The following is a 19,575-nucleotide window of genomic DNA, read 5'->3' on the forward strand; positions in this document are numbered from 1 at the left end:
GGAACCTGGTGCTGTTTAATTCATTGAACACATCTCTGATTTTGGAAAGTGGTGCTGCTTAGTTCATTCATCACATCTCTGATTTTGGCCTCCTCTCTGGGGGAAGAGAAGGAATGGTGATAACATAGATGGGATCTGCTTTGTGGGGAGCAAATTGTCCTTCTGCTGGGGCTGGGCTGGGAGTGGGAGAGCTGGAAGTTCTCCCATTAGCTGTCCAAAAGTGAGGCTGTGCTGCAGGTTTAGCTCTGCAGGTGAAACCTCACCTGAGGTTGGCTGTTTTCTCAAACGTGGGGTGATTTCTTTTTTAGTTTTTGTTGTGAGGTTGGTGAGCCACAGGCACAGGTTCTCCAGAGAGGCTCTGGAGTCTCTACCTTTGGGGATACTCAAATCCCACCTGAGCATCCCACCCTGCCTGAGGCTGGTTTTGAGCAGGACATTTCTAAATGACCTCCCAAGGTGCCTTTGTAGCCTCTTGGAAATTTCTGCACACTCATGTAATTAAGAGAGCCACAGCCAGGAAAAGGATTACAGCCAGAAATAATGAGGGGAAAGAGTTTTAGAAAGGGGGGTCCATAACTCTGAAGCACAGGATAGAGCCATTTCCTTTCCTCAAGGTTGTTTGTTTTACTGATTATTTGTGTCCTTTGGAGGGTTTTCCTAATCTCATTACTGGGTTTGAGCCCCCATGATGCCCTATGGTAATCTCAAATCCAACTGATGCTTTTGGAGGAAAATCTGAATGTTAATGAGTTGGGGTTTTTTAAACAAGTTGCATAAGAAAGATACTTGAGTTTTGTATCCCTTTCCAGTGAAAGAAAAATTTTAAATCATGCAAATGGGAATGCTTGGTCCTCACCAGTGGAAAAGGACAGTTCTATTAGTGATGCTCAACCATTTCAAGCAATTCATTGTGATAGTTTTGGTGCAATAGGAAAGAAAAGACGGAATAATTAGAGAATTGTTGCCTTGGCATCTGGACGCTCATCTTTAGCATGAATGCATCTGATATTCTTCTACTCAACACTTGCTGCCAGTGATCAACAATGGCCACTTTAATGAGTGGTGCTTTCAGATCATTGTTTTCTTCCTAATGAGCTCCGGGCCATGGGGAAGCTCCTGGGAGCCCTGGCTGAGGTGCAGCAGCATTCTGAGGCAGGCTGGCATTCCCAGCGCTGCCTATCGAATGACAGCCACTCGATCCGGGCAGGTATTCAGGGCTGGAACATCTGCATCTCGTTTTGTGGTGGAAACTCACTTAACTCCAGCTCAATATTCCTTCAGAGCCCGGTGTTGAGGTAATGGAGTGCTCAGAGTTAAACAAAACAGAGCGCAGGTGATGCTGCTCTTTGACTCCAGGGCTGTCCAGCCAGTTCTGGCTCCTGCTTTCCCACGGAATATGCATGAGGAGGAGCAGTCTCCAGGCAGATCCCTTTGCTTCTGTTGTTTATCACAGATGGTGCTGTGTTGGAAGGCAGATTTCTGCCTTCCTTCCTCTCTCTCTCCCAGTTTCAGATGCTCTGGGTTATTGCTGCATTCTCAGGGCTGGAACTGCTGTGCTGGGAAAGGTATAAAGAAATGCAATAAGATGCTAAGAAATCCCCCAGGCATGTTACTTGGAGCACTCAAAATAGTTATGCAGAGTTCTCTGGATAGTCCAGAAGACTGGGATTTTTTTTTTAATGAAGAAAATTGGATCCAGATTTCTAGCAAAACACCCCTTTTTGGTTGCAGGACAGCTTTCATTAGTTAGTGGCATATTACATAATTATTTCACTGACTTCCTGTAAGGCTGGAGCGTTCCTTGGCTTGCAGAGCTGGGTGTCCTCTCAGGGCACTGCAAAGCATCCTGAAAATGTCTGTGTCTTCCCCAGAAGGCCACTTCAGATGTTTGCTCTCAGAGGCACAGATCCTGCTAACTTCATTTGCTTTTTAATGAAATGCAACATGTTTTCTTAAGTTATAAAAAAGAGTTTCCATCAGCTCTCTCTGCTGACCTTGCAGTTTTCTCTTTCTCTACCATCAGTTTCTCCTATTAACTGCAGAGTTTGGGTTAGTTTCTAAATATGTGAAATGACTTAAGCACTATTCTTCTGCTAAGAATTGGATAAGAATCTCCTTCATGGCAAATTAAGTGTTCTTATTTGTAACACGGTGTAAAATTTCTGTTCAAAGCCATGTAAATTAAGATGCACCTAGAGAAGAACATTCCCCATTTATAGAGCTTTCTGTGGGTTTTGCATTTTCAATCTCTTTCATCTTCAGGAGAGAAACAAAGAGCCCCAGCTTCACAGTTGGGCTTTTCTTGCTCATTTCCTCCTAGCATGAAGTTGGGAATATCCTCTTCAGGACTGACATCAAAATTCAGTTTATTTTCCTCCCTCATCAAAGGCAGGATAGATTTAGGTCATACTTGAACTTTTTTTTTTTTTTCCCCTGGAGTTCTGTTGTTCTCACCCTGGATGCTAGTTCAGCATTTGTACTGAGAACTCAAACAAGGAAATTAAAAACCCAAATATAATAGAGTGTTATCCCACAGCTTTCTGTAGATAAGATAGGCAGCATATTTTTTTTCCTGAGATAAAAGGTAGTGAGGTTTGTAGCAGTAAGTTGAAGTCTGTGTTAATGAGCAATTTGCTTAAAGGCTGTAACTTGTTACTCACAAGTCAAATTTGTTACAGTGCCAGCTCTCTTTGGATATAAATCCAGGGATTTTAGGAGACATTGAAAAAGCTTAAATTGCTCCAGAGTTTGAACAATGCACTGCATTGTATGGAGAGCTGTTAGAGAAAAAATAAAGCTTAAACAACAGTCTTCATTGTGTGGCATCTAAAATTATGAATGAAAAAGTTCATCCATATGTATTGGCTTTGCCTTTTTTAAATATCTGCTTTGCATGAAAATAGTCGTCTATTAATTTCTTCTTGAGCTTTAATACAGATGGGCCTTTATATTTGATTTTGGCTGAATAGGCTGCAGAGTTTGAACATGCTGCATGCAGACACGGTGCCAAGCAATTTAGCAAAGTTGTTTACACTAACAATAATCCAGCAGGACAGAGCCTATAATTTCTCCCTGATAATAGTGTGAGGTGGTGCTGAACACAAGTTCCTGGAGAAGTGTTTACAAGAATGGCTTTATACTTCCTCAGCCTTAGAGAACCGGGAGGGCTTTGGGCTTGAATTCCTTCTTTAAAGGCAGCCAGTTTTTCCTGCAGCCTGGATCATCCCCCTGCAAATTGCTCTCCAGACCAGCAGGGATAGCTGCACACACAGGGGCTTTGTTTGTCCCTGCCTTTGGGGATAACTGTGGCCTGAGGCTGAGGGGCAGGGACAGGCAGCAGCAGTGCCAGCGGGCTCCCTCTGCATTTCCTGGGGGCAGACTGCCCCTGGTGCTTCATCTCCCAGCTCTTGAACGGGTTCCCATTCTCAGCCTTCCCTACCAGAGGGTGAGGGGAGCTCAGGGAGCACTGGTGTGTGTCCTGGGAGGGCTGGGGGCACATGGATCCTCCAGGGCACTGAACAGGCAGTTGAGCTCTTAATTAGGGTTATCTCTGCCCACTTGTAAATCTCAGTCACAGATGGATGGAGCTGGAAGAGGTTTGGTCTTAATAGCAGGAGTAGCTGGCACTGATTGGAGGGTAAAGAGAGCTTGGGGGAGTTCAGTTCACAGCATGACAGAATGTCCTGAGCTGGAAGGGACACACAGGGACCATGGGTCTGACTCCTATCCCTGCACAGACACCCCAGCAATCCCACCCCGGGCGTCCCTGGGGGCTCCTGGAGTTCTGGGGGCTGTGCCCATTCCCTGGGGAGCCTGGGCAGTGCCCAGCACCCTCTGGGCTAGAACCTTTCCCTGAGATCCACCCTAACCCTCCCCTGATGCAACTTGAGGCCATTCCCTTAGAAAAGGTCATTCTTGTTAGGAAATATCTCAGTACAGCTTCTTGTGCAACCCTGGGGAAATTGAGGTACCCAGCACCCAGCTCTGGTTCCAGCCAAAGGAAAAGTCACCCAGAAACCTGGGTGAGGTGATGGGACTTCATCAGAGATCTTCAGAGATCCTGTTTTAATGGGAAAGGCAGTCCTTAAAGTCACCCAGAAACCTGGGTGAGGTGATGGAATTCATCAGAGATCTTCAGAGATTCCATTTTAATGGGAATGGCCATCCTTAAAGTCACCCAGAAACCTGGGTGAGGTGATGGACTTCATCAGAGATCTTCAGAGATCCTGTTTTAATAGGAATGGCCATCCCTAAAGTCACCCAGAAACCTGGGTGAGGTGATGGGACTTAAAGTCACCCAGAAACCTGGGTGAGGTGATGGACTTCATCAGAGATCTTCAGAGATCCTGTTTTAATGGGAAAGGCAGTCCTTAAAGTCACCCAGAAACCTGGGTGAGGTGATGGACTTCATCAGAGATCTTCAGAGATCCTGTTTTAATGGGAATGGCCATCCTTAAAGTCACCCAGAAACCTGGGTGAGGTGATGGAATTCATCAGAGATCTTCAGAGATTCCATTTTAATGGGAAAGGCAGTCCTTAAAGTCACCCAGAAACCTGGGTGAGGTGATGGACTTCATCAGAGATCTTCAGAGATCCTTTTTTAATAGGAATGGCCATCCCTAAAGTCACCCAGAAACCTGGGTGAGGTGATGGACTTCATCAGAGATCTTCAGAGATCCTTTTTTAATAGGAAAGGCAGTCCTTACATCTCAGGGTGATGTGGGTGGTGGGGACAAAAGTGTGAAACTGAGGTTGGAATCATTCCTTATCTAAGTTTCACAGCACTGGTCGATACCAGATTTTTTTTAAACAGGAGTTTAGAGTGTTTCCTTGCCTAAATTTCATGGCACTGTTTGGTAACATTTTTTTAAGTAACACTTTTTTCCCTTTTCAACTTGGTTGTTGCTAGTGTTAAAAGCAAGAGCTTGTTAAACATAGTAGCACTTGGTGCAGTCCAGCTTTTCCCCCTGAAAATGTAGTATGATACTTTGTGCCTCATTTTGGTTTTGGAGGAAAAGCTCATCCCCAAGTGGTGTTCATGGATAGCAGCAGGTAATATTTGGGATAAAGTGGAATGTTGCAGCCTTGGTGGCACACAGGGAGGGAGGAAAGTTGCCTTCAGCAGGCTGGTGTCAGCTCAGTTCCCTCCCAGAGCCTATGGCTCCTGCCCTCTCCTAATTCCCCTTGTTACAAGAGCCTGTGATTATTTAAAGACATGTTCCTTTTCACTCCTCATCACTCTGGAGTGTTCCCTGTCAGCTGTGAGAACCAGGCATTGTAGTGTATAACTTTCCTCCTATTCTTCCAAATGTTGCTAGCAGGTTCCAGGAAATATATTTGCTCTCCCAGGGAAAGTTTGGAACCGGTTGTGTTTAAAAAGCAGTAGATTTTCCTGGAAACCCATTTGACAGGGCAGGCATGGAAACCTCTCAGCACTGCACTTTCCTGCTTTGTGAGGTTTAATATTTATTTCTCAGCATGCAGAAATAGGGGTTTTTTTGCATGTAAATATGGGTTGTACTTAGATGTGAGAGAGATTTAGTCAGTTTTTTTTCTTTGCCCAGGGTAGAAATGGCACTGTTGTATGGGAATATAAACCAATTTGGAACATTTATTATGTTTTGTTGTAACTCAAAATCTCAGAACAGCAGATTGGCAATACCCTTTGTAGTTACAGCCTACAAAGTGTCCAGCCCAGCCATCTTTTGCATGAGAAGAGTGAAACCCAAAACTGCCAAATGGATCTTTTTGAGTAGCTGTTGTTCTTCTGGGAACGAGTGGGGATTTATTTCTTTTGCAAATGGTATCAACACACTGTGCTTGCACTTTAGAGATGATATTGAGACTTCCAATTTTGTTAGGTAGCTGCTAATGTTTAGTAGGTTTCACTTCTGAAAGTAATTTAAGATATTTGTGACAGTAGCAGGTTTGGGCACTTTCAGAGCAGAACCTTTCAGTAAAATATGATTTCTTGGCTCCTGATGACAACATTGGAGTTGTTTTCTGTGATGCTCTGCTGATTGTAATTAAATATCCCTGTGAAGAAAATTAAATTGTCCAGGCAGAGGGAAACTATTTCTATGAATCTAAATGATCTGGGAAGATCAGTAAGTGCCACACAAGAGCTAGCCAAGTAAAATAGGACTATGCAGTTGTTCTGTTTATATTCTTTGGAAAGCAACATCTTCTAAAGCAGCTCGACAAAAACTGCTCTTACCCTAGAGAAAAAGCAGCTGACACAAGTGTGGCACCTCCTCTGTGGTGCTTTTCTCCAGAACACATGAAATGAGGGAAGTGCTGCATGATTCATGTAAGGCAAGTCTGAACTCGGCCAGTTCCTTGGATTTCGTATAAATATTTATGGCATTGAAGGGGATTTTTATTTTTTTTTTTTAATTTAATATTCTTCCTCATGCTCTGGATCCTTTTGAGATGTCCTCCTCAGACATCTGGTGAGCAGTGGTGCTTGTTTAACCCCCACCCTGCAGTTTTCCTGCTGTGCCATCTCGGAGCTCTCGCAGGCGCTCTGTGGTTGGCGTGGGCTGGATCTCCTCGGGCAGCTGGGGCAGTGCTGACGTGCACACTTTTCCTGCTGAACACTCCAAACCCAGAGGTGAACACTCTGCTCTTGTCCTGCTGCAGCCATCACACTGAGCCATTTACCAGAGGTAGCAAAAATAGGAATTCCAGCATTAGCAAGGATGTTTACAGAGCCTTGGCTGGGTTCTCTAGCTTCAGAAATGCTTCTCTCACTGATGTTACATAACCCATGTGTTTAACTCAGCTTGTCACAAAAAAAAGTTTTGAAAAATTGTTACCTTTCCTTAAAAACTCTTAAAAGTCCAAGTACCTAAGACTGTGACTGCTTTGAGGTACATTATCTTTGCCTTAACAGCTAAACTGTGGGTGTTCTGAGTTGCTCTTTGCAGTACAGTAAATTGATCACTACCCTGTTTGAGTTCAAGCGTTTCTCAACTGGTGTGTTTAGCAACAAGTATGACAGCAAACGTTTTAATGCTCACATTTGCATAGATTTTTAATCCTCTCTGCAGAATCCTTGTTCTCACAGAAGCCCAGTTAATGCAACTTTTAGCCAGCCCTGTGAAATAAACAATGGCTGTTATCCTTATTTACAGTGGGGGATAAAGAGCTGTAACTGGTTGAACTCACAGAAGTTTGGGATAAAGCTGACAGCAGCATTCCAAGTGCCTCCATTGGAATATTTTGCCACAGCTGCTAAACCTTACTGTGGCCTCTTAGTAAAGAAAATTGCTTTTACCTGTTGGAGATGTTCAAATAAAATATGTCATTAATCAGCTAAGCAGGTAAGAACCATGATTCTTGGACTGATGCTGTATGGACTTGATCCTTACTTTGTGCTCAGCAGTCATGGAGGGGAAACAGGAGCTTTTGGACCCAAATATTGTGACTTTGGTACCTCTGTAGTGGACCCCACCCACAGTGAGGTGATGGAATCTCCTTCTGTGGATGTAGTTGAGTCTTTTTAGGTGATAAAAGGAATGAGGCCTTGCAGACAATGCTGGGAAGAATTTGAAGTTCCCCATTCTGAGCCACAGGAGCTCCCCAGGTCAGTTCCTTGAGATCAGGGCCCATTGAGTTGGATAAAAGGAATGTGCCCACAGGTGTCAATTTTGATATTCTCTTTGCAGGATGGGTTGGGGTCAGAGACTTAATGAAATGGCAGTCCAGCTGAGCCCTGCAGTGCCAGGCTGAGCCCAGTTAGGACCTGAAGCAGGGCTTCCAAACCTTTTAATTAATCACTCCGTGTCTCACTGCCCCCAGCATTGCTGTTTGGTTCCATTAAAAACTTCACAGTTAACACAACCCCTGCTTAATTATGGGGTGGAACATCTTAAATGTGTGATAAGGGGGTAGAGATCTGCAGAAATGTTTTTCAGCTGAGATGGGGAAGGTTTTAACAGATGATTCACTGGGGAATTATATGCCAGTAAGGCAGTGAGATGTTTGATTTCTGGCTCCAGTGGGAATAGTGTGATGTGAGTGGTGGCTCACAAACACACAGCTGACGTGGTTCTGTTACCTTTGTTTTACCAACCCATCTGCACTTCCTGTCTTTTCTGGGTTCTGTCAGGATTGAGTTGCTCCTGCAGCTCTGAAGTAAATAGAGAAGGAGCCTGGAGTTGCTGTCAGAAAGGAGATTGAGCTAAGGACTAGTAGTGTAGGGCAGGAAGACACAGCCCTAATGGAAGGCAGAGTGTAACTTTGGTGCTGCTCACCCCTTCCAACCCCATGACTGTCAAGATAACTTCAAAAATAAGAACCTTTGCTTGTTCTTGTTTTTCCAAGAGTTCTGGAAAACCTGTCCTCAGTGCCCAGAAAACTGTGAGAAAGGCTGCCCAGGCAGCATGTAATTTCTTGGTAACAAGCACAGTCCCTGCCTCTATCTGCCCTGCCTTCTCTTCCCCTTGGAGAGAACATTGATTTGGAGTGACCCTGCAACTTGGCCCCACAAAGCACCCCTGCTTGTGCAATAAACAGCTGGGTCCTGCCCAGTGCTGCCATCCCTGCCCTGGCTCCCTCTTATCCCTGGGACAGCCTCCAGCCATCCCAGCCCTGCTGCTGGCCTGGCTGGGAGTGCTTGAGTTCACATCCACCACCTTCAGTCCTTCTGGGCAGCAATTCATGCTGGGTTACCAGCTTTTTCACAGCTAAACCTTGTAGTGGAGCAACAGTTTGAAAGCTTTTGTGCTCTCTGGTTAGCTCATTTTTTTCTGTACATCACTTCATAGCTATTTTCTTTTTCCCCAGTAAAATCAATCTAGTTGTGTGTCATGAACCCAACATTAAAAACTGCTCTGTTAGAGGCATGGATTTAGTTTTATCTTTTTCCTTAGTTCTCCTTGTTTTGGAAGACAGTCCTGTCAGCCACAATGGTGATATTTTAGCTTTTATGTGTTTCTTTATACCAGCTTCCATAACCCTGGAGAAATTAGATGGCATCCTTTCCTCTGAATCTCATGAGCTGCACTTTTCTAGAAGCCTTCACAATGGATAATAAAACATGAGAGCAGGAGCTGAGGAAGTGTTGAGCTATACCTCAGAATAACACAGATCCAGAGGATTGGAACTCCTCTGGTCACCATCCAGGGCTTGTGCTGAGCTGAATTTGCTTTCTTGTCCTGTCTGGGGCAGTGGCTGGGCCCTGTCTGAGCCCTGCCCAGGAGGAGGGGCAGGCTGGCACATGCTGCCCCTCTGCCATGCTCCAGAGAGGATCTGGAGGGGCAGGCTGGCACATGCTGCCCCTCTGCCATGCTCCAGAGAGGATCTGGAGGGGCAGGCTGGCACATGCTGCCCCTCTGCCATGCTCCAGAGAGGATCTGGAGGGGCAGGCTGGCACATGCTGCCCCTCTGCCATGCTCCAGAGAGGATCTGGAGGGGCAGGCTGGCACATGCTGCCCCTCTGCCATGCTCCAGGGAGGATCTGGAGGGGCAGGCTGGCACATGCTGCCCCTTTCATGCTCCAGAGAGGATCTGGAGGGGCAGGCTGGCACATGCTGCCCCTCTGCCATGCTCCAGAGAGGATCTGGAGGTGCAGGCTGGCACATGCTGCCCCTTTCATGCTCCAGAGAGGATCTGGAGGGGCAGGCTGGCACATGCTGCCCCTTTCATGCTCCAGAGAGGATCTGGAGGGGCAGGCTGGCACATGCTGCCCCTCTGCCATGCTCCAGAGAGGATCTGGAGGGGCAGGCTGGCACATGCTGCCCCTTTCATGCTCCAGAGAGGATCTGGAGGGGCAGGCTGGCACATGCTGCCCCTCTGCCACACTCCAGAGAGGATCTGGAGGGGCAGGCTGGCACATGCTGCCCCTTTCATGCTCCAGAGAGGATCTGGAGGGGCAGGCTGGCACATGCTGCCCCTCTGCCATGCTCCAGAGAGGATCTGGAGGGGCAGGCTGGCACATGCTGCCCCTCTGCCATGCTCCAGAGAGGATCTGGAGGGGCAGGCTGGCACATGCTGCCCCTCTGCCATGCTCCATGGAGGATCTGGAGGGGCAGGCTGGCACATGCTGCCCCTCTGCCATGCTCCAGAGAGGATCTGGAGGGGCAGGCTGGCACATGCTGCCCCTCTGCCACGCTCCAGAGAGGATCTGGAGGGGCAGGCTGGCACGTGCTGCCCCTCTGCCATGCTCCAGAGAGGATCTGGAGGGGCAGGCTGGCACGTGCTGCCCCTCTGCCATGCTCCAGAGAGGATCTGGTTTCCCTCTGCAAGGCTCCCCTGCCTCCCTGAGGGTTCCCAGGGTCCCCCTGCCCCGTGCAGATGTCGCTGCTCCCTGGCTCTGCTCTCCCTCTGCACAAGGGATTTTGGAGCCCCTCCTGAAGGACAAAGGGATTTTGTTCTCCACAATGGATTCTTTGTGGGAGATGGGTTGGGATTGTTCTGCTGCTCAGTGGATTAGAATCTTGGATATTCTGTCCAGTTTGGCTGGAGGGGCTCAGTGTCCCTCGTGTGGGGGACCATGGGGGCTGCACATCAGGCAGCAAAATCAAAGTGGAAATCCAACTTCTCCCTGTGTTTGTGGTGCCAAATGTGATTTTTTTTTTTTTTCTCATTTCACTGTGGTTTAGGAGGAGAATTTGGTCACTTGGATGCAAGTCCCAGGGATCCCCTCAGGATCTTGCACAGTGCCCTGCTTTATTCCAGATCCATCCCAAAAGCAGCACCCACCCATCCAGGTCTTTTCCTAACATTTTAAATCCATCTGCTTTTCTGTTCATATTTTAAAGCATTTCTATCTTCTCTTGAGGGCTGTTTTACCTTCCAGGTAGGGAATCTGGGGAGAAATAAAATGGGAATAAAAGAAGCATTGCTGGAAAGTGCAATATCAGATTTCACAGCTCTTTTAGAGACCTCATTTTCTTGATGGTCTGAATTTTTCCACATGTAGCAAAGGAGAATAATGTGAGAAAAGGTGTTCAGAGCATGTTTATTTTAAACTGCAATAAAAGCCTGTAGTACTTCTAAAAATAGGCTCCAGTTGAAATAAGTGGAATTTTTTTTTTTTTACCTTTCTATTGCACCTTTTGCTTCAAACCCTTATGAAGGAGAGTGTGCACAATTTATTGGATTGACTGTTGCTATGACCCCGTTGCAAGTGACCATCTCAGGATGAATATTTGAAGCGTGGTTGCTGTAGCACACCCTGACTGTGTTCATACCCACAAGGGACACAGAACACCCAGAATTTAATTGGTGTTACAGGATCACAGCCATGGAATATCAGCCATGGGAGCAGGGGTGGGTTACACCTGAGTGTTCAGTAACAGAAACACTATCCAGAAAACCCCCAAACCAACCAAACAGAGGCAAGGTAACAAATATTTTCTCTTTAGGGGGAATTATTCAAATCTGAGCTTTCACAAATTGAATTTGTCTCTCTTTGCCATCACATGACAGCACAGCTATAAGGTAGGATTTAGTGCATTGAAATACTGCTTTAGCCCCAATTTTACAATTTCTTCTGTTGTGAATTTGATTTACTTTTGGAATAGATGGCAGGGCTTCTGGCTTGGATTTTTTCAGCTGGTCTTTGATTAGCTTAGCTTTGCCATATTTTATGTAACAAAGTCATTTAAGACTCTCAGTCTTGGTGACCAAAAAAAAAGAACACCTAGATTTGAAACCACCTTTGGTCTGGGAAACAACATCTTCAACATGTTCCCCTAATTATATTTCACTCAAAAAAAAAAAAAAATTGGTAATGCTTTTACATTTGAAATAAAATCACATTATCACATGTGTCTTTTGCTGCCCAGTAAAGAGGAATGTCATGTTTGCTAAGCAAAAAAGAATATGGAATTGGCTGTTTTCTGCATGGCATGTAGAGAATTCTTCTCCCTTTCTTCCTTCCTCCCCTCCTGTGTTTGGGATGGCCAAACTGCTGCCCTTGGCTGGACTCAGGAGCTGGGCTTAGCCCAGAGCTTGGTTCTTCTCTGAGCAGAGACAAAATGATAATTGTGCTAATTCTTAGTCCCTCTTAACTGACTTTGGGTGGTTGATGCAGGATTTTCCTGGGAGAGCTGGCAGAAAGGCTCCAAGGTTGCTCCTGGGGTACAGCCTGGCTCCTTGAGCACAAACCCTTCCTCTGTCAGAGAAATCCTTTCTGACATTGGTGTTAGCAGGTACTGCAGGCAGCCCTGGTGTTATTTACCTGGAGATCAGTGTAGTTTCACCATTGACTTCATCCAAGTCGTGCCTGCCAGGTAACTGAAATCTTCTTTAGCCACAGTTTGCACCAGTACAGGGACTCTGAGCTGAAAAAGCAACACTTTTTTTCAGAGTTTTGTAAGAGTTACCCAAATGGGGCATGATCTTAGTGAGAGCTGTGAATTCATGAAGTAATCTGATGGTCTAAAGTTAGACCCGAGCCTGAGTTCATTGTTGGGCTGGAAGTGAACACAGCCTCACAGTCACAATTGTTGAGGTGTGAAAGCTGCAGTTTGACAGAGGAAATATTGAGGAGCTCTGCCAGAGCACAGCATTTAAATTTATTCCACCCTGCTTTCCTTGTGGCAGATCTGCTGCCCTGTTTCTTCCCATGCCATCCATTCCTGCCTCCTTACCAAGGAGACTCCCTCAGGTATTTTTAGGTACCAGGGAAAATACCAGGTACCTGAATTTTTCAGAGAAAGTCTTCAGCTATTGTTGAAGTGTTCAGCAAAGATTTTTTAAATTAATGTTATGTATTTGTGAATTAGTTCGTGGGACTGATGCAGTTCCCCAGCCAAGGCAGTTGATGTAGCCATGGTGTTTTGTACAGCTGTGCTTTTACAGCGTGAGGAGAGAGAATCTCAGATGAGTACTCAGTTTTTCACACTACCCCTGAAGGAGCAAATAGGGTGATGTTGGCTTGGGGGAGGCAAATTTGCCATTTTTTGCCTGTTGCACTGTAGGTTTTGGTACATAATGCAGCTTTTTCAAGACCTATGAAGTAGAAATGATCTCCAGTTTTGATGAACAAGATCTTTTTGGAGGGATCCTCGAGCGAGCCTGCTGCAGGCTGCCAGTGATGCTGCTGCACCACATTCTGGCTCCTTTGTGAGGCTTTTGAGGGGAAGAGGAGGAGAGTGGGTGGAGGTGATTGAATGCAGAGGTCACTATTTAATGTCCCTGCCTGCAGTGTGGAGCAGAACGTGTCCCTGCTTGGCAGGCAGGGGCAGCTGGAGGAGCCAGCCCAGAGCAGTCACTTTAATCACTGTAGTTTGGGTTTGGCCATGGGTTTTCTGGCGTGCAGATCTCTGCACAGTGGTAGCCAGAGCTTGCTTCCAGGAGTAAGTGCTGTTCATATGTTTTGTAAACTGAGGAGAAGAGGCTTTTTGCCAATTTTTCTCCACATGTGTATGTGACTTTCTGGTTTCCTAAATTAGCTTTTTGTTATCATAGCAGAAAGTCAGTAAAATATGTGGCAGATAAAGGAATCAGTAAGCTGGCTGCTGCAAGAAATCTGTCAATTATAATAAAGAATATTTCCAAGATCTGATGTCTTAGCAGCATGTTTTAATCAGGCTGTTGCCATTAATACTTAATTTTTTGTTGTTCTGTACTTTGCTGTTTTATTATGCTCTCTAGATAGGCCTGTTTAATGTACTCTAAAGGAAATACAGGCTACTGTGACTCTGTTTATAGTGGTTGATCTACTACTTCCCAGAATTAAGTCTTATTTAAGCTCATCTTAAATCATAACTTCTGTAGAAGCAGCCCTGAAATAAAGTAGTGGTGCAGAATGCTGGTTTTTGGGATAAGGGATTTTGTTTGTTTTTCTGAGTGGGGGTTACAGCAGTGCTCAGCAATGATACAAATAATATCATTTGTAATTCTTCCTGGGACGTCTTTCATGGTGACCCAAGATTTCCTCCTGAGAATGGATTAATTTGTTGTCTTTGGTCAAGCAAGTGAAGCAGATCTGCCTGGAACTGCACACTTTTCAGCTTGCCTGCAGGCTGTTTCACACAGCTCTGATTTCAGGGGAATTTCCCGGTGCCAGGGCTGTCAGTGCTCTCCCCCTGTGCAGTGGGAGGTGCAGTAACACCCAGAGCAGGCAGCTGGCCACATCTGCACAGGGACTCAGTGCTGCATTGCAATTCTCTGCTGAGAGCTTGCTCTGATGACTTCTTGAATTGAGTAATTTGTGGTGGCTTCCCTGCTTGGTATTTGATATCTCAAATCATGTGATTAGTTTTATTTTGTGCATGAATTGGAATTTTTATGCCATTTATCCCAATTTATGTTGGCACAGGCTGATTTCAGTGTTCGCCATAGTGGAATAAAACATTCAATAGTTTAGAAATTTGTTCCAATCTATCTGGATTATTCAGTCTCCTAATGATTTTTAGAACATAGTGGTAGAAAATAAAATAAATTTTATTTTATAATATCTTTTTCACATCTGTATTGCTTTTGTGAAGATCTTGGCTTTTCACCATATGCCATGAAAGTAAATGTTGATCTTGAATCAATAGAAAACTCTGCCCTTGAAGGTCTTCATGTACTACTCTTTCCTGGGAATTTGGCCTTAAGAACATGAGGCAGCTCCTCTCACTAATGAGAGTTTGTCTGCAGGTATTGGAAAAGGTAATTAAAGGTGTGATGCCCATTAATTAAAGTCTGTTTAATGCTCTTGCCCGTGATTTTTTTTAATTAATAGAGTGGCCTGAGGTCATAGTAATTCAATCCAAGACCTTAAAGGTAACGACCTTGATGACAAACACCACAACTGAAGAATTTTAAAGGGTTTTTTTTTCTAAAAGTTAATAAACTTGTCAGGAATTCACCCTTGTGGATAAATCCACATGTCAAATGAAGAACAAAAAAGGGGTGAGGGCAGTGCCGGGCTTTTCTTTCGAGGAGTTTTATTCTAACCTAAGGTTGGAATAGGTGCAGGCAGACCTTAGGTGCAGCCTGAGCTCTGCAGCGTGGCAGCACAAAGGCACCTGTGGGTTTCTGGGCTGTAATTAATGCTCACACTTTGTGCTTCACCAGCAGCCAGCGGGACACAGGAAGTTGGGAGGGGGGATAGGATATGGCAGCCCTGTCCTGCAGCCCGTACCCAGTCACAGGAAGGAAGCTTGCTGCCAGAGCAGTGTATATTTTTTTTCCCCAGTCTTTGGTGACTCGTGGAGCTCTCAGACAGATTTCAGACCCCTCTGGTGTCTCTCTGTCAAGGCACACTTGTTAAAACACGGCTTTTGCTGTCGTGGACGTTCCGCTGGGGCCACAGGCAAACAGAGCTGGACATCCTCTGTTTACACAGAGCTGTCCCGGGGCTGTGAGGCTGGGAAGAGCCCTGCTGGCCTGGCAGACATTGTGCTGAGTGGAAGCACTTCCAGCAGGCTCCTAAGTGGTTAAAATCAAGCACATTCCTGCTGACTGCATGGGCTGGTGTCAAGCGAGAGCAGAGCTGCTCTATAGGCAGACACTACGTCACGGCGTTATCTTTGTTTAGCTTGTCTGTGCTTTATCATGTTGCCCAACAGTTTTAATAAAGAAAGAGAAGGAGGAGGAGAAGGGGAAAAAAAAAAAAAGAGAGACTAGTATGAATAGTTGTAAGTAGAAGTATCTGAAAGCAGCAGATCTGGAGTGCCTTCCACCAGCTGCTGGCTGAAACAAAGAGGAGCATTATGAGAGGCACAATAAATGTGTTTGCTATCTCTGCTCTCATTGCAGGGCAGACACAAGCCGTCACAGTAATGAATTTTGAAGCCTGGAGTTTGGACTTGGGGAATTTATAAAACACAGTTGTTTTATCAGAGTGTTGCCTTGCCAGCTGTGTGATGGGAGTCTGGTTTCCATGGAGTGTGGTCAGCTGGGGGAGACAAATCTAGTCCCTAAAACAGCATTTGGGGCCGTAGTCTCCTCTGTGGTTTCTCTCTCTCTGCTTTAAATTCACGTTTGGTAAGGAGAAAAGTAGTGGGGGAGGAATGTTATTTAAATGAAGAGCAGTTTTAGCCCTAATCAAATGTGCAGGCCCCATGAGAACTCAGGCTGCTGTGCAAAACCAGTACAGGAATTTGCATTTTATCCCTTTAAACAATGTAAAGAGATTGTTTCCTTGATTTTCACTGCTATCTGGACTCTTTTTGGCATTGTTCTGCTGCCTGGTGTGGGCAGGAGGGGCTGTACAAACTGAACTGTCCTGTCTGTCCTGTAAGAGACTCACTGCTCCCACCTCTTCAAAGTTTGGTTAATTTGATTAATTTTGGCTCAGTGGTGTTGGTCAGATCCTGGTATGTTTGGCTGAAGTCTTGGTGTTCCCTGCATAGTCAGGAAAATGCATTACCAAATTGGACAGGCTTTCTTTAGAAGCCCTTCCTTTCTTTGCTAAATTTCTTTAAAATAGCTTTCTTCCAGCATACCATAGCATTTTTACCAGATTTTATACTCAATCTGAATGTTAACAGATAAATGCTGTTTTTACCATACATAGAAGAAATGGCTATTTTAATTTTGAATTTAAAAAAGTCCCAATTTTGGTAATTGTATACTATCAATGTCCTGTTTGGGGGAAAAGGGCAAGTTTCTGATTTACTGGATTGAAGAATGCCTAGAGATCTTTGGTGTTTTGTAAACATCCAAGTTAGCTTTTCATGGGTATTTAAAGTGCCCAAGGCACTTAGGAGTTGCTCAGGAGTCAGTGGGAGTGAGGTGCCCACATGGAATCTGTAATTGCTGTTGTGGAATTTTGTGTTGGAGTCCCCAGAAGTGGTGGGAGATGCTGCAGGGAGAAGAGTGATTGTGCAAGGGTGGGAGGACACAAGCTCCAGCCTCAGGTGCTGAAAGCTTTATCTCTTGACATTGCTTCTAGGTTATTCCTTCTCAAAGACAGGAGCGAGGGAGATTCCTCCTGGAGAGGAACTGGTGTGATGTGGTTTGCTTTGAAAGTTTAGAACGTGAACACTCTGGAGGTGGGGGTTTCTATTGGCAAAATACAAAGGAAAAATACACAAATTTACTGATCTGAAAACAATTTCCAAAAGATGTTGTGTTGATAAAAGCTTTTTTCGTGGCACTGGGGTGGTTGTGGGTGCTTCTCAGTTAATGTTTGGTTGGAACAGGAGAGCTCTGGGTGTCTGTCCCAGAGCACTTGCAGCAGGGCACAGTTTTTGCTATTTAGAGCTGAGATGGAAAGTTCCTATTTAGATTTGGTGCCAGAGTCTTTAATAGAAATCATGGCTTGTGGTGTATTATAGGTCAGTGTATATTTGCTAGTTTATATTATGCTGACTAAATTGGCAAAATGCTTATTTTTACTGGTAAACATTCAGGAGGTTTTCTCCTCGCTCCTTCTTTTTCCAACAAAATGTTATTTGTCGTGTGTAGGAATCAAGGCAGCATTTTATAAATCATCTGCCTCGCTGGTGATGTGAAAATGTGTAGTGGCACACAAAGATTTCCATTGTCAGGTACCACAGGGCTCTAGATGGAGTTAACTTAGGCCTAATTTTAGGTCTGGAAATTATGGCTGTGTAAAAAACAAAATGCTTCTGGCAGTGTAGGAAAAATACAAATTCTAAACTCCAGCAAAAGCAGCTATTTCAGGGATATTACCAGAATAGGTAACTCTGGTTAATTCAGCTCCTCTCCAAGCCCCTGATGGAGCCCCAAAAGCACTTTTTTTTACATCTTTAAATCCCTTTGAGGTCTAAAAACGACCAGAGGATGTGAGTTCCAGTAAAGTCCATCGTGGTGAAGTGCAGCACTGTGCTCCAGGCTGTAGGAGTAGTGAGACATTTAACTGAAATGGGAAAAGCCTGGTCAGGCTTTAACGCCTGCTTAGCAAGGATCTGTCCTGTGCTCTGCACAGCCAACTGGAGCATCCCTGCAATGACTTACACGTATGCTGGCAATGGCTTTTCTGGGCAGTGTGACATTATATCAAACCTCACCATCTACTCAGCCTGCCCCCCCCCCCCCCCCCCCCGTTGGAAATTAGCATTTCTGTGATTCCTCTGCTGAAGAATTGAGCTCTTTTGTTCCTGGGTCCAAACGTCAGTTTAAAGTATAGAGAAAGACGTTTAGGGACATATTTAAAAGTTGAATCAGCAAGTTCCAGTTTCCCCCCTAATTTTTTCCCTTGCATAGTTATATGCCAGACAAGCTTGTTTTGGACAGCATTTTATAAAGGGAATCATCTGAGAATCTGAACGTTTATTCAGTTTTAGATCTGGAATATTTGGCATTAATGTGAACTGTAGCCCTGGAATTTATAACCGCGGCTGTAAGAAGAGGAACAAAGCTTTTATTTCTCTGTGAATAGTCATGGTTTGCAGAGTGAGGTAATCACAGCCCAGCACTGGGATTGCAGCCTGCCAGGGGAGGAACCTGAGTGAAAAAGCTGAGAGGGGATCTTAGTAAAAAGCTGGGGGGGGATCTGAGTGAAAAAGCTGAGAGGGAATCTGAGTGAAAAAGCTGAGGGGGGATCTTAGTAAAAAGCTGGGGGGGGATCTGAGTGAAAAAGCTGAGAGAGGATCTGAGTGAAAAAGCTGAGAGAGGATCTGAGTGAAAAAGCTGAGAGGGAATCTGAGTGAAAAAGCTGAGAGAGGATCTGAGTGAAAAAGCTGAGAGGGGATCTGAGTGAAAAAGCTGAGAGAGGATCTGAGTGAAAAAGCTGAGAGAGGATCTGAGTGAAAAAGCTGAGAGGGGATCTGAGTGAAAAAGCTGAGAGAGGATCAGAGTGAAAAAGCTGAGAGGGGATCTGAGTGAAAAAGCTGAGAGGGGATCTGAGTGAAAAAGCTGAGAGGGGATCTGAGTGAAAAAGCTGAGGGGGGATCTTAGTAAAAAGCTGGGGGGGGATCTGAGTGAAAAAGCTGAGAGGGGATCTGAGTGAAAAAGCTGAGAGGGGATCTGAGTGAAAAAGCTGAGAGGGGATCTGAGTGAAAAAGCTGAGGGAGGATCTGAGTGAAAAAGCTGAGAAGGGATCTGAGTGAAAAAGCTGAGAGGGGATCTGAGTGAAAAAGCTGAGAGGGAATCTGAGTGAAAAAGCTGAGAGAGGATCTGAGTGAAAAAGCTGAGAGTGGATCTTAGTAAAAAGCTGGGGGGGGATCTGAGTGAAAAAGCTGAGAGGGAATCTGAGTGAAAAAGCAGGGGGGGTAATCTGAGTGAAAAAGCTGAGAGGGGATCTGAGTGAAAAAGCAGGGGGGGGAATCTGAGTGAAAAAGCTGGGGGGAATCTGAGTGAAAAAGCTGAGAGGGAATCTGAGTGAAAAAGCTGAGAGAGGATCTGAGTGAAAAAGCTGAGAGGGAATCTGAGTGAAAAAGCTGAGGGGGAATCTGAGTGAAAAAGCTGAGAGGGAATCTGAGTGAAAAAGCTGAGGGGGAATCTGAGTGAAAAATCTGAGATGGGATCTGAGTGAAAAAGCTGAGAGGGGAATCTGAGTGAAAAAGCTGGGGGGAATCTGAGTGAAAAAGCTGAGAGGGGAATCTGAGTGAAAAAGCTGCTGCAAAGATGGGTTAGTTCAGCCTTTGGGACCATCCGGGGTGAGCTACCCCTCTCCTGGTGCCTTTTCTCACCACGTGTTCCAGCATAAAGCGTGCTTTGGGA

At 45.2% G+C, this 19,575-nt stretch overlaps 1 protein-coding gene across 2 annotated transcripts in view; it reads left to right on the forward strand.

Moving 5' to 3' along the window:
• The window catches only part of VGLL4 (vestigial like family member 4), a 91,922-nt gene that overhangs the window by 45,559 nt on the left and 26,788 nt on the right, over positions 1 to 19,575 (forward strand). The window lies entirely within an intron of this gene.

The sequence above is a fragment of the Haemorhous mexicanus genome, chromosome 11 (assembly GCF_027477595.1).
Source record: "Haemorhous mexicanus isolate bHaeMex1 chromosome 11, bHaeMex1.pri, whole genome shotgun sequence".
Classification (NCBI taxonomy): Eukaryota; Metazoa; Chordata; class Aves; order Passeriformes; family Fringillidae; genus Haemorhous; species Haemorhous mexicanus.